At 34.9% G+C, this 13,654-nt stretch overlaps 1 pseudogene; it reads left to right on the top strand.

Moving 5' to 3' along the window:
* The first annotated feature begins 370 nt into the window (after positions 1 to 370).
* The window catches only part of LOC127159969 (calcium-activated chloride channel regulator 4-like), a 15,109-nt pseudogene continuing 1,825 nt past the window's right edge, over positions 371 to 13,654 (top strand).

The raw sequence follows: 13,654 nt of genomic DNA, 5'->3' as shown, positions 1-13,654 counted from the left end.
TTTAAGGAACACATTTTGCTTTCCCTGGGAATCAAACCTATGACCTTGATGTTGCTGGTGCCATGATCTACTGACTGAGCTACAGCAAGGCTAGAAACATTCCTGTTAAGGAAATAGTTCACCCAAAAATTTCTTGAGAATTTCCCCACCCTCAGTCCAAATCCATCATTAAAGAGTTTTAACTTTCAGTCATCGCTTTGCTTCTTACTCCAAATCTATTCCAATAAAGGAATAAGCTCATTTACATCTTGGCTGGCCTGAGTAAGAGTACATTTTTAGCTAATTTTCATTTTTGGGTGAACTAGTCCTTTAATAAGTTATCTTAGTTGTTGATTGGGCTATACAAACGGAAGGGACTGCATATAAATGAATAAAGAAATCCAATGCAAAAGAGGAAAAAATTTAGCATTGTAAACATGCTGCTATTTGAAACTGTGATGACGTCCTGACAGAAATTTGGTTGATAACTATCAGTTCATGCCAGTGAAGAATCCCTTTATAAAACAAGGTTTAGGAGTTGTTGTTCATCTGAACTCTGGAGCTATGGACTCAAGATCAGTGTTTGTCTTAGTATGGATGTTGCTGTCATCCACCTCCACTGGAATCAAACTAGATGGAAATGGTTATGTTGATGTTATCATTGCAATCAGTTCAAAAGTACCACAGGAGAACAGACTTATTGATAAAATCAAGGTAAATATGATTTTTTTTTTTTTTGTTTGTTTGTTTGTTTTTTTTGTCTAACTTCATGTACTTGAATGGTTTTAGAGGTTTTTAAGTTTTTTAAAGCGTTTTCTCATTTTATCTTTTCACTTTCATTCTGACAGGAGATGGTCACTGAGGGGTCGTTGTACCTTTATGATGCATTGGATAAAAAGGTCTATTTCAAAGAAGCTACAATACTAGTCCCACCTCACTGGAACGGTACAAACTTTGCCAAAGCAAGAACAGAGTCCTTTGAAAAGGTAAAGAGAATTATGCTATTTTATCTTGCCTGCCAAATATTAATGTGGCACAAATAAATTACTTGCATAGGATGTTTCTCAGACTATTTCTATGTGAAATGTAGGCCAAAATAAGAATTGATAATGCTAACCCAGCATACTGCAATGAACCCTACACTAATCAATATGGAGAATGTGGAGCTGAGGGAGAATACACTCATTTCACCCCAGAATACCTTCTAAATGACATTTTTATTCTGCATTATGGATCAAGAGGTGAATGTTGTTTACTTTCCTTCAATATTTATTCACTTATCATTAAATTAGAGAGGTCAGAAAGGTCTATTAATACAGTAGTATGTTTGTTTTATTAGCAGTTTGATTGTTTGTTTGCAGGAAGGGTCTTTGTGCATGAATGGGCTCATCTGAGATGGGGCGTGTATGATGAATTCAATAGAGAAAAGCCATTTTACCACTCAAATGGCCGTATCGAAGCTACAAGGTGATAACAAAAAGAAAGCATATGATTAAAAAAACATATAATCTCCTTTGAAATGATGTCAACAGTTTGTTCCTGCTTATCTTTAGGTGTAGCAAAAACATTAAAGGTCAGATTTATGAGGTTACTGCTGGAGGGTGTCTTCAACCTTGTCACATTGATCCACAAACTTTACTACCTACCAAGGACTGCACGTTTTTTCCAGACAGAAATCAAATCACAAACAGCTCCATTATGTTCTTTCCAAGTTTGAATGTAAGTATTGATTGTACATCTATCCACACATGAATATTTCTACATGTAGTAGTAACAAATATCATCAAACTATGAGTCGACAACATACATGAGTTTTGCTCATAGTTTCAGTGGCCTGGATCAAAGGGATCACTCAGCACCAACCCTCATCAGCCATGAGGAGGTACAATTACAGTATGGTGAGAGTAGGCGGATCCAAGTACAAAAAAAAAAAAAAAAAAAAGTTTTTAAGACAAAAAACTAACAAATAATAAACACAGGGAAACCGGGAAACATAGAACAAGAGCCAACCAGGAAACACTGAATAAAAGCAACAGAACGACAACTGACAAATGTACAAGGAAAACAAAAGGGGGTTTTACAAAGATGGCTGGTGGAATTTTTTCTAGGTAGGGCTGTGCCGCATCCAACAATTTTAGCAAACATCCTAATATGTTTTGGGTGTCAATAAGGTTTACATGCCTGTAACTCATGAAGTATTAATGATATCTTAAATCCCTTTTAGATATTATTATTATTATTTATTTATTTTTTTTAGATAATTTTTCTTCTAGCATATTTATTTTTATGGCCCTGTATGGTTCAGTTCCAGAGATATTGGAATTTCAGTATGGCTCCAGGTGTAAATTCTTAAACTGTAAACATGTATGGCTTAATGGCATAAAACCTGTTTCAATGGTGTAAAACCAAATGTGGTTTTGTGTTTATCTGGTTATCACTCTTGATATTGAAAATATGCAAATAATAATAGTAACCCAGTATTTAGAAATGTACAGTGTGATACGTCAGATAATGAATGAACAGGATCATTTGTTAACTCTAGGAAAAGTATGAACAGTATGAAATGTGAAATAAGATTACCCAGGGCTTACTCAGGGCTTAGAATTACCCAGTGTTAATCATTTTAAGTGTAAGAGACCATAAATAGTTGGGGTACTTTCAGTGATTCTATGCTCTTAGCAGTAAATTCTACTTGATCTGTAACTACTCTTCACATGTTATAACAATAAAAAAAAAACACAAAGAAAGTCTAATAATTAATCCAGATGAGGCAAATCTTGGTTTAGTAATATGGATACAATGTGAGGCATGGGCTTTGTTTCAAACTTGTATAAATTATTCAGATAGAGAATCTTATGAATAGACTACTGAAAGCAAGTTAATATGACTCAACTTGACCATCTCAATGCATTATTAGCAGCACTCAAACATGCATGTTCTATGCAGTTCTAGTTTCAGCATTATGTGTTCTTAAGGCATTCCTCTTTAAAAGAAAATAAGTTTCATCTGTATGCAAAGTGACTTACATTTGGTTTTTGACCACTGAACATGTGTAGAATTTAATAATGTACTGGAGCCACACTGAAATTCCAGTATCTCTGGAATTGAACCATACAGGGCCTTAAAAATTAAGATGTCAAAAGGAAAGTTTGTTGAGACCCAATAGGCTGGAGACCGCCTGGGTGAAAGTGAAACAGAGAGCCCAGAGAGTTTATTGACGCCATGACAGGGAGCTCAGAGAATTCAGAGTCTGCCTCCATGGCTGTGACAGAGCCAACAAGATCACAGAGAGTTCAGAAATGGCCTCAGTAGCCAAAATAGACAACCTGCTCCAAGGGTGCTCCCAGTAACTCTTTCACCACAACAGGACAGGTTCAGAGACTGTTTGCTGTTACAGGGCAGGCAGAGGGCTTAGAGACCACTGGAATAGGGACTGCCAGACTTGGAAACACTGAGATCATTGGACCTGTGACCGCTGGACTTTGAGCACTGGGTCTCATGGTGGCCAAGCTCCAGTGGCGGCTACTGGTCTGTCAAATAGGGGAAGCTCATTTTCGGCCTACATCGTAAAATTGTCTATTTATTTATTCACAAGAATGTGCCTTATTGTCATAAGTAAGTCACAATGCAAACAATCGTAAAAAAAGCTTTAGTTTTATTATGCAAAATATGATGTATTTTTTCTTTTAGTCAGATGCTACTATATAGTATAAATATTTTGCAATTTAAATAAGGTTATTATGGAGATTTATTTATTTATTTATTTCTAAAGTATTTTAATAGAAATATAAGGTTTCATTATGTTATGTTAAAATTTTTCAAGATTACTATATATATATATATATATATATATATATATATATATTAATTTATAGTCATCCTCCATGTTAATATTTAATGAAATCCACGATGGGACTGAGCGCGAATAGCTTCAGCGATTCCTTATAGTACAAAATCGCTGTCAGTCAAAAGGAGATGCAATCTTTCGACAGACCCTCCAATCATCACGCAGAAGCTCGGCGTCCAGGCCAGCCCACTCCTCATTTGCTCCTCATTCACCCCCAGAGACGCTGAGCGTCCGTGGGCGGGACATAATCGCAGCGTTTATCCAATGACCGTCTAGTTTCAAAGCACTGAAAAAACGTTCAAAGCAGCCCCATTGAAGTCAATGGACGCTGGGCTTCAACGGGGAAATGCACTGTGACGCTACGGGAATGTATGAGAAGAAAATCAAGTCAGCCGACCTGCTATATCTAACTGATTCTGAACGAACTCGTCTTTGAGATGAACGTTTTCTAACGCATTTTTAGTCAATAAAATGTTAATACAATAGTACATAATTTGACCATTAATTTTGTGACATTATAGGGGAAGCTGAGCTTCCCTTGCAGTCTTAAAGAAATCGCCACTGCCAAGCTCTGTGGCCACCAGAGCTTGAGATGCATAGCCTTCCCTCATTCCCACTTTCACATTGGTTTCATTTAGAGTCACGCAGTGTTCGAATTGTGTCAAAGCTCTTGGGGGGTCCCCCTAACCAGACCCCCTCCCCATAAAAAAAAATAAATAAAAAAAAAATAAACCTTATATAAATATGATTCATATTTTTGTTTATATCTTTTTATATCTTTTGCGTCAAAAAAAGGTTTTTAAGAAAACAAACTAACAAATAATAAACACAAGGAAACCAGGAAACATTGAATAAAAGCAACAGAACAACAACTGACAAATGTACAAGGAAAACAAAAGGGGGTTTTACAAAGATGGCTGGTGGAAATTTTTCTAGGTAGGGCTGTGCCGCATCCAACAATTTTAGCAAACTAATATGTTTTGGATGTCAATAAGGTTTGCATGCCTGTAACTCGAGAAGTATTAATGATATCTTAAATCCCTTTTAGATATTCGTGTTTTTTTTTTTTTTGTTTTTTAGATATTTTTCCATTTAGCATTTTCATTGTTTAAGGACTTCTTTTCTTTTAAAGAGGAATATCTGAAGAGTAAATTAAGTTGAAACTAGAAATATATCTGGTTTCCTTCTGTCAAAACAACTACATTGAACACACCTGTCTGAGTGCCATACATATTCTATTTCTGAAGTTTGCATAACTCAAGAAGTATTAAAGATATCTAAATATGATTTCCAGTTCTCATAAACTTTTCTTTTGGAATCTTCATTTTCAAAGCTAGAGATAGGACCTCAATGAGGCTCCATATTCAGATTGTTGAATATTACCAATTTTCAGTGGTTGAAAACCAAATATTGGTCACTTTGTATGCACCTGATTCTTATTGTATTTAAAGGGTAATGTCTGAAGAATAAGTAATGTTGAAACTAGACATATTTCCATATTTCTTGTTTCCCTTTATCAGAACAATTGCATAAGGCATACATGCTTGAGTGCCGTAATATTCCTTTTCCAAAATTTGCATGCCTGTAACACAATAAGTATTGGAGATATTTTAATATTATTTTCGATTCTAGTTCTTAATAAACAAATCTTCTTTTTTAAGACCCTGTATGGCTTAATCCTAGATATATTTAGATCTCAGTGCAGCTCCATGTCCAAATTATTGTATCAAACCCATTTCAATGGTGTAAAACCAAATGTGGTTTTGTGTTTATCTGGTTATCACTCTGGACACTGCAAATATGCAAATAATAACAGTAACCCAGTGTTTAGGAATATACAGTGTGATACGTCAAATACTGAATGACCAGGATCAATTGTTAACTTTAGGTAAAGTATAAAAGTGTGAAATGTAAAATAAGATTACCCAGGATTCTATTTATTTAGGGCTTAGAATTACCCAGTGCTAATTATTTCAAGTGTGAGAGACTTTAAATATTTGAGGTACTTTTACTGATTCTGCCAAATATGCCCTTAGCAGTAGATGCTACTTAATCTATGACTATACTTCACATGTTATAACAATAAAAAAGAAAAAGGAACTCTTATAATTAATCCAGATGAGGCAAATCTTGGTTTAGTGATGTGAATACTACGTGTGGGGAAAGCAACAATACTTCCCTATAAGGCGTGGGATTTGTTTCAAATATGTTACAATATTGCATACTTGAACTTAGCTACCGAAGCTGTAAAATTGAACAAAACCAATTGAAAAACAATAGCCTAAACATTTAGAAACAATACAACATACCACAGTGGGGAAAAATCTGTTCAGAATATCTATTATAAATTCTACAACAAGTTAACCTATATTTACCACAGTAAATGAGCCTACAATAAAATGTGATGAATTCTAGTAAAGGTGGTCATGAGTAGTTTAAAAAGATTTTAATATATGTTAGTGCTGGTGGAAGATTAGGTTTTCTCCTCTTTTTATCAGTCTTTTTAGTTTGTGCCTTTTTAAAAATAATGTTCAACTTTCTCCATAGAATTTTAAAGTGGCACTTTCTCAATAGAATTCAAATAAACTGCACATTTTACCATCAGCTTTGTGATGGGAATGGCTCACGCAAATCGTATCACACTTTTCGAGCACTCTGGTGAACACACACAGAGTTTATGCTTATTCATGCGCCACTCTTGCAGAATTAAATGAATTGTGTTTCAATCATATTGTGCTGATAATGGGTCCATTCAGTGAAGTTAGAGCTTTTAAAGGTGTGATTTAAATAATTACTTAATAGCCTGATTCTTGGTTTACATTAGCTAAGGTATGAATACAAAGTTCTGGCATGAAACTCTAGATGGTGCAGTCCAATAGGTCTAACTCAATCTGACATAATGACATCATTATCACATGGCACAGCTTCCCCCATACCATTTGTGTGGTTATTTCCCCACACACTACACCCCTGCTTATGTTACACTTCTGTACATTTGATTGCATTGGTTTTGCTGTGTTAATTTAATGTTCATACATAATTACTGTATGTGGGTAGTTGACATTAAATGTATAGTACTGAAATTAAATAATAATAATAATAATAATAATAAAAAATTAAAAATGTGCCTTTAAAAAACTGGGCCCATCTTTGGGTATTTGGTGACATTTGTATCTCATCTACAAAGGAATTCTTATTTTCAGGTAAATGCATTTTGTCAAGAAAATGAGCACAATTATGAAGCTCCAAACATGCAAAATAAAAAATGTGGCAAAGCAACATGGACTGTAATATTTGAAGGATTCTGTGGATAAAGATGCACTTCATTCTCTGAAACCACTGCAGTCCCCTCCACCACCACCGTCTTTCAAAGTTGTGCAGCGAAAGCAACGGGTTGTTTGTCTCATTCTTGATGTCTCAGGAAGCATGTGGGTACGTTCAATAACAGACATCAACTTCATTTAAAACAAAGATGCTACCATGATAACATTTTCATGTTACCAATACTTTAAAATTTGTTTAATAAATAATTTTGAAACTGTTAAAAACAAATTTATGTTTGTTTTTTTTTGTTCCCCCTTTCTAGGGTCCTAGAATTCTTCAACAGCAACAGGCTGCCACACATTTTCTGCGGAACATCATTGAGTATCAAGCCAGGGTTGGAATTGTAATCTTTAGTACTGAGGCTTCTACTCTGAGTCCCTTGACTACTATTGACAGTGACGCCACAAGAGAGAATCTGATCAAATTGTTGCCAAGTGTAGCAGGTGGATCAACATACATATGTAAAGGTCTCAGTCTAAGCTTACAGGTGCCATATTAATTGTACTAGTATGGATTTTTATGTTTATGATGTATGAAGTATATAGAATTTGTTTTATGCCAGTGATCCTTTTTTTTTTTTCTCTTCAGGTACTTCGAGCTGACAATGGGGATGTATTAGGAGATGAACTTATTTTTCTGACAGATGGTATGGCAACAGACATCATTGCTGATTGTGCTCCATCCGCAATACAAAGTGGTGCCATTATACACACACTAGCTTTTGGTAACAGTGCAGATCCTGCACTAACAGAAATGGCAAACAAAACTGGTAAGTGATATCAGCACAAATGATAACTTTCTGTATCTGTCTCAGTGTATATCATATAAGTGCCAGTTTATTATTTAATGCAAAAATATGCCATGTTGAAAACAGGGGGAATATTTTTATCACCCAGTGATGACGTCACATCTAACCACTTAATGGATGCATTTGCATCACTTACATTATCAACTGGAGATTACACAAACGAACCAGTTCAGGTTTGACAAGTGATCACACAATATATTTATTACTCTGAGAGGGTCATGAATATTATGAATATTTTAACTATACTCATTTTATTAATCCTTTAGCTAGAGAGTGCTGGAGCAAGAACATCTGATTGGTTCAATGGGACAGTATCAGTGGATCAGACTGTTGGAAACAAAACTACCTTTGTAATAATCTATGAAACAACTTTTCCTAGCATTTACATACAGTCACCCAGTGACTTAATCTACAATACAGCAAGTATGAGTCATGATGGATCATTGAAAACAGTCTTTTTAAAAGTTCCAGGAACTGCAGAGGTATAATAACCTTTATGAACTAGTTATTTATTCAGTTTATAGTTTATAAACCATAAACATGTAAATGTATTATCATAACACAATAAAAGGCATGTGGGTTTTTGGATAAACATTCAACAACAACTGTAGACTAAGAGAGTTTATCACTGATGATTCAGATGATACACTTACAGCAAACCCTTACTAATTTGCTTTTAATTTCATATGTTTGATAGCCTGGTGACTGGAAGTACAGTATCCATTCTACAACAAATCAGGCTTTGACTATAACAGTAACGAGTCAAGCAGCACGTGATGATATTCCTCCAATCATTGTCAAAACCCACATGAACCAGCAGTTTAGTGACGGCACTAAACCCATGATAGTGTTTGCTGAGGTTAGTCAGAATTACAGGCCTGTAATTAATGCTGATGTTTGGGCTACACTGGAGTCCGAAACTGGGCCTGTACATACATTACAACTGCTGGACAATGGAGCAGGTAAATTACACAAAGTAAAATAAAATAACATAAAATAAAATAAAAAAAAGTGTAAGATACATTTCCCATTTAAGATACATTGATTTATTTTGGCAAATAAATCAGAAATCCATCTTTTACAGGAGCTGATGCTTTCAAAGAAGATGGAATTTATTCCAGATATTTCACAAAGATGGTAAATGGGAGAAGCAGCTTGAAAGTAAAAGTGAAGAATCAAGATGGACAAGCCAGATTTGCCATCCTATACCTATCTGGATGCATGTTAAATGGTAAACCCTGAGATCAATGAGGTGTGTGTGTGTGTGTGTGTGTGTGTGTTCATGACCCTGGACCATAAAACCTTAAGTAACACAAGTATATTTGTAGCAATAGCCAAAAATACATTGTATGGGTCAAAATTATAGATTTTTCTTTTACACCAAATCATCAGGATATTAAGTAAAGATCATGTTCCATGAAGATATTTTGTACATTTCCTACCGTAAATATATCAAAACTTTATTTTTGATTATTATGCATTAATATGCATTGCTATGAACTTCATTTGAACAACTTTAAAAACGATTTTCTCAACATTTTAATTTTTTGCACCCTCAGATGCCATATTTTTCTACATTTTTGCATAAATATACATCATCAGATTTTCCAGTCCTGAAAGTTGACAAAAAGAACCCAATCAAAAAATGAGACAAAAATATACTTTGTCATTTATTTACTGAGAAACATGATCCAGTGTTAAATATTTGCGAATTGCAAAAGTATGTAAATCTTTGCTTTCAGTATCTGCTGTGACCCCTTTTTGAAGCAATAACCACAGGTAACATTCTGTAACTGCTGATCAGTCCTGCACAACAGCTTGTAGGAATTTTAGCCCATTCTTCAGTACAGAAACACCTGAACCCTGTGATATTGGTGGGTTTCCTCCTATGAACTGCTTGTTCAGGTCCTTCCACATTTCAATTGGATTAAGGTCTGGACTTTGACTCAGGGATTCCAAATCATTATCCTTGTTCTTCTTTAACCATGTTTTGGTATAATTACTTGCATGCTTGTGGTCATTGTCTTGCTGCATGACCCATTTTCTTCTAAGATTCAGTTCTCTGACATTTTCCTTTAGAATGTGCTGGTATAATTCAGAATTCTGTGTTGCATCAATGACGGCAAGCCATTCTGGCCAAGATGCAGCAAAGCAGGCCCAAACCATGATACTACCACCACTATGTTTCACAGATGGAATAACGTTCTTATGCTGGAATGAAGTGTTTTTCTTTTTCCAAACATAACACTTTTCATTTAAACCCAAAAGGACTCATCCGTCCACAAAACATTTTGCCAATACCCCTCTGACTTGTCCACATGATCTTTAGCAAACTGCAGACTGACAGCAGTTTTTTTTTTTTTTTTTAAAGTTGTGGCTTTCTCCTTGCAACTCTGCCATTCCATGATTGTTCAGCATTCTCCTGATGATGGACTCATGAACATTATTATTCACCAATGTGAGAAAGGTCTTTATGTGCTTAAAAGTTATCCTGAGGTCCTTTGCAACCTTGCAGACTATTACAAGTCTTGCTTTGGAGTGATCTTTGTTGGTCGACCACTACTAGGGAGGGTAATAGTGGCCTTGATTTTCCTCCATTTGTAAACAATCTGTCTGACTGTGGATTTGTGGAGTCCAATCTCTTTAGAGATTTATAAACTTTTCCAGCCAGATGAGCAACAACAACTTTTTTTTTTCTTTTAACTGCTAATCCTAGAGATTCACATACTTTTGCAACTCACAAATATTTAATACTGGACCATTTTTCTCAATAAATAAATGACAAACTATATATTTTTATCTCATTTGCTTGATTGGGTTCTCTTTGTCAACTTTCAGGACTTCTAATATATATGATAAAAGATAATATATTAAAAGATATTAAAACATTATGACAAGTTATATTAAAGAAATTATTTAGAATTACAGAAGTATGTCATCATACCACAAACTCTTTATGTAGTATGTTTGATAGCATTACAGGATTTTGTCAAGTGGACTTAACAGATATCCTTTCCTTAGTGAATAGGAAGCAGTAAACACTACATAGGGACCATGACAGGTGGAATGCAGTTTGTCAATCATAAAGTTTTGTTCCTGAATGAATCTGTGTTTCAAACAAAACGTTTGTGTGAATGATTCAGTTACTCACTCGTGAAGGAACTTTATTGATGTAACCTGCAGAAAGAGTCACTGAATTAATGCACAAACCGGAACTAACTGTTGTATAAATGGTGATATAATTAGCTATGAAGCTAATTATTAATAAATAAATAAATACATACATACATACATACTGATAATAATTCAGGTGGTTCCTCTAATTTCAACTGTAGTGCAGCTGAACCCACTTGAGGTTAAAAACTTCACCAGAACAGACACCGGAGAGAGTTTTGTGGTGACAACTTCAGGTACTCCACCGAACTTCCCTCCTAACAGAATCACAGATCTGAGTGCTGAGATCCAGGAGGACACTGTGCTTCTCAGCTGGACAGCTCCTGGTGAGGACCTCGACCAAGGGACAGGTAACACATACAATTACTATACCAGTATTTAAACGTTTTTTCATTTGTTTAACATCTTCGCTGACCAAATAAAAGTTCTTTTAAAGTTACATCATGAAAAAATATATCTTTAATTGTCTTGCACTGTGTTTTTTTTTTTTTTTTTTTTCCTTTAAGCTAAATCCTACGAGATCAGGTGGAGCTTTAATCTCGATATGCTTCGATTCAACTTCAGCAATGGTCATGCAGTCAACACACCTGCCATCTCACCTCAGAAGGCTGGATCAGTTGAACAGCATTCATTCAATCTCAATATCACAATCCAAAATGGTACCACACTCTTCTTTGCGATTCAGTCAAAGGACAAGCTAAATGCAACATCTGAAACCTCCAATATTGCTCAAGCATCAAAGATCATCCCTGGTCCAAAACCAATATCATGCCAAGAAATCAATTTAATAGTTATTGTGATTTCTCTGAGTTTGGGAACTATGGTCATATGCTCTAATACTGCTGTAATCATATGGGCAGTGAGATGCAAAAAACGCTCTACTAAAAGTGATAAGGCATTTATAATCACAAATGAATTTCACATAAATCCTTATGCCTAATTTGAGCATAACTATATACATCCAACAGCTTTAGAACATTTCTTAAAACAATCAATTCTATCAAACAGAATTTTTAGTTTCTGTATATTTTTGCAGCATGTGTAATCAAATCCTTTTTAATAATCTTTTTAATAATCGATGTCTATCATGCATGGTTTTCTGATTGACCAGAATTTCATAATTATTCAGTTGTGTGTACAATTGTCCACTGCAATAAAAAAAAAAAAAAAAAAAAAAAACCCTGAACTCTCTTCACATCAATGATTAATTCTGCTTTCAAGCACCACTGGTGGAAAACAACCAGTTTATGTTTAGAAAATAGTAACCTTTGCTGCCTCGTGAGATTTCTGCTCCTGCTTGTGGTTGAATAACATTTCATTGTGACCTTGTTACCTAGTGTACTACCTAGTGATGAATCCCCCCATTCCCTGCCCCATCCCAGTTCTGTGTTTCTTTAAATAATGGTTTTCTATATTTTCTTTAAAGATCACCTTTCAAGTCATTGTGCTTACAGTAGAATTATGAAAAAATAAATAAATGAAAAAGTGCATACTCTCTCAAAATGCCTCACTTGCTTTTTGTTTTGCTGTACTGGAACAAAAGCATCGTTATATAATGACATTTAATGTCATTAGTTTATGATAAATAATATGTTGTGAAATGTCCTCACATTGTCCGTTATCACTTATTTTTTGGCGCTCTTACCATGTAAATTGGAAACCAGTTCTCCTATCTCTGTTGAAACAGAGAACAGCTCCCTTCAATGTCCCTTGCAATTTTATCAATTTCTGGGCAAAACAGTTAGGCAAATAGTATGACTGAATAAAATGACTGATGATCATAAACTACCAGACTTTAAAGTTGTTCCAATCACAACAAACTAATGCAGAAACGTATGCCTTGTTGCTATAGGAGATGCTTGACAAATGAAACAACTTGTGTTCTAAAATCGCTAGAAAATATCAAGCATGTTTGATCTCCTCCAACTGGATGGAATCAGAGTCTAAAGCTAAAAAATCTTTGACCATCATACACAATGCGATTTTCTATGGAATCTGTCAACTTAAATCTGCAGGCTGGCTCTGACTTTCAGCAACTTCAGACCCCACCGTTCGGGATGTGATTCACAGATTAATATGCTAATTTACATGTTCAAGATATTTAAAACCTCAAATAGCTGTTCTTGCACACACCCGAAGCGTGCACAAGAGTAGATACGTGTTTCAGACAGCGCAGTATACAGAGTGGATTCCTCTTTCACATCTCCCTGCGTTTAAATGCATCTCAATAAATTAGAATGTTGTGGAGAAGTTCATTTATTTCAGTAATTCAAATGAAATTGTGAAACTTGTGTATTAAATAAATTCAATGCACACAGACTGAAGTAGTTTAAGTCTTTGGTTCTTTTAATTGGCTTCAACATTCAACGGATGGCTTCAACAATAGCAAATACCATGATTAGGAACCTCTGAGCTAACATCAGGTCTATCTTTAAAGGTTTATAATTTTTGTAAAAATAAATAAAAATAATAACAAATGGATAAATCATTTATAATAAACACTGCAATATTCTGTTAAAAAC

This window comes from Labeo rohita, unplaced genomic scaffold (assembly GCF_022985175.1).
Source record: "Labeo rohita strain BAU-BD-2019 unplaced genomic scaffold, IGBB_LRoh.1.0 scaffold_269, whole genome shotgun sequence".
In the NCBI taxonomy this organism is placed as follows: Eukaryota; Metazoa; Chordata; class Actinopteri; order Cypriniformes; family Cyprinidae; genus Labeo; species Labeo rohita.
Note: the sequence above shows the minus strand (reverse complement) of the source record. Positions and strands in the feature narration are given on the sequence as shown.